The sequence below is a fragment of the Carlito syrichta genome, unplaced genomic scaffold (assembly GCF_000164805.1).
Source record: "Carlito syrichta isolate Samal-C Ts95f unplaced genomic scaffold, Tarsius_syrichta-2.0.1 Scaffold303242, whole genome shotgun sequence".
Lineage (NCBI taxonomy): Eukaryota > Metazoa > Chordata > Mammalia > Primates > Tarsiidae > Carlito > Carlito syrichta.
In genome coordinates this window covers 210,856-213,134 of record NW_007247338.1, presented here as the reverse complement: position 1 = coordinate 213,134, position 2,279 = coordinate 210,856, and the positions used below count along the sequence as shown (strand labels likewise).

At 43.3% G+C, this 2,279-nt stretch overlaps 1 protein-coding gene across 1 annotated transcript in view; it reads right to left on the bottom strand.

The window, feature by feature from the left end:
* The window catches only part of ANKRD22 (ankyrin repeat domain 22), a 37,358-nt gene that overhangs the window by 8,785 nt on the left and 26,294 nt on the right, over positions 1–2,279 (bottom strand). The gene's annotated exons all lie outside the window — the stretch shown is intronic.

The window sequence follows — 2,279 nt, the reverse complement described above, 5'->3', positions numbered from 1 at the left end:
CCACTGCACTCCAGTCTGGGCGACAGAGTGAGACTCCAACTCAAAAAAAAAAAAATGTAACTTTATTTGATAGTTGCGGGGTACAAGGGAAGATTTACACATAAGTAGGCTGCATGCAGGTAAAGTCCAGGCTTCTAGCTGGCCCTTGTCCTTCTACCCCCAATAGTGGACCAAGTACCCACTGTGATGCTGTGCCCCCTCTCTCTGGCTTCTAGCCATGCCCTTTCATGCACATAGACTAGAAAATGCAAACAATTTTATTCTTCAAATATGTGAATATTTATCAGGTAACAGGCATAAGCTTCTAGGGGGTGTGGGAGATGTGAACTCTCCAGGTCTCATAATCAAAGATAGACTGAACCATGCTCAAACAGGTGCAATGCAAAACGGGCTGTGGTCATTGGAATACCAACCAAGCCAGTGAAAGGAGAGGGGAGCAAGAGAGAAGAGAGAAATGAGTTGTCATTTGGGAGGGGACACTTTGTAAATATGAACACCTTTTATAATATCAAAGTATTTGTCTTATATGTAAAGATTTTGGAAACAAGACAAGAATAGAATGGTAGAATTTAAGTCGGGTGTGGTGGCTCATGTCTGTAATCCCAGCACCTGGGGAGGCTGAGGTGGAAGGATTGCTTGAGGTCAGGAGTTTGAGGCCAGCCTGGGCAACACAGTGAAACCACATCTCTACAAAAAATGTTTTTAAAAAAATAAACCAGACATGGTGATGTGTGCCTATAGAAGCTACTCAGAAGGCTGAGACAGGGAGGATTGCTTGAGCCCAGGGGTTCGAGGCTGCAGTGAACTATGATTTGCTACTGCACTCCAGCCTAGACAAAAGAACTAATATATTCACTAAGTCTCTTCCATAGTTTTTATGATACCATGGGATCCCAGTAGACTGACTGATATTCTCCTCTTCTAAAGCAGAAGTATGGATGCCTTCTCAGCCCTACCCTGGGCTATCAAGCACGGACTTCCCTCAGCTTCCTAATGAGCAGCACTCTTGAAAGGGCACAGAAACCCACATATGTCTGTTTCTGACACCATCACTCACCACAACTCTACCTACCAGGTGCCTCAGCTATGTTCTAAAGATATCCTATCATTCTCTACAAAGCTGCCTATCTGTTAGATTCAGCAGAGGCATGACTTGCTTTTAAACCCAATCAGACAAAAACAGCACAAACAATAAAGTCCAGAAGTGATCAATTTTCTGATAATACACTGTTATTCCCAATGAGCTGATCTTTTAAATGACTTAGAATGGACAAGTGAAGCCCTACAGGCTGTTTTTTTCATGGAAAGCACACAAAGCCGGGCTCGGTGGCTCAGCCTGTAATCCCGCACCTTTGGGAGGCTGAGATGAGTGGATTGCCTGAGCCTGTGGGTTCGAGACCCGCCTGGGCAACTTAGCAAGACCTCATCTCTACAATAAATCAAAAAATGAGCCGGGAGTGGTAGCGCACGCCTGTAGTTCCGGCTACTTGGAAGGCTGAGGCGGAAGGATCGCCAGAGCCCAGGAGGTCGAGGTTGTGGTGCACTCCACTCCAGTCTGGGTGACAGAGTGAGACTCCAACAAGAAAGAAAGAAAGAAAGAAAGAAAGAAAGAAAGAAAGAAAGAAAGAAAGAAAGAAAGAAAGAAAGAAAGAAAGAAAGAAAGAAAGAAAGGAAGGAAGGAAGGAAGGAAGGAAGGAAGGAAGGAAGGAAGGAAGGAAGGAAGGAAGGAAGGAAGGAAGGAAAGAAGGAAGGAAGGCAGGCAGGCACATGAGTCGGTACAGAGCATGCATAATTATAGCCAAAAATGACTTTCAATATTTAATCAACATACTTTACATGTTGCCTTCACTACAATGCAGATGTTAGATGTTCAGACAGCGTTCTGCCAGAATTTTTACAGCAATACACACATACTCTTCTCTTCCTTGGTCTAGCCTCCAAGGCAACTAATACCACATCTTCAAATACATGGTTTAGACCTTTCTGTGTGACTTAAAGTCGCCTCTAGTTTATTAGCTTATCTGTCTTGGGTAAATGTCTCAATAGCATGTTTTAATTCTATAAAATCACTATAGGATCCTTTCACATTACAGGATCTCCTGGCAATATGTACATTAACATAAAAGGTAAAAATCTAACTAACAAAGTAGCGTCATGAAGTCAATATTTCTTTTCCAAGAAGTCTCTGCCATTACTTTTGTCTTTATTTTTATTTTTTTGAGTCTCACTCTGTCACCCAGACTAGAGTGCAGTGGCCGCTCCCGGCCACTGCAGCCTTG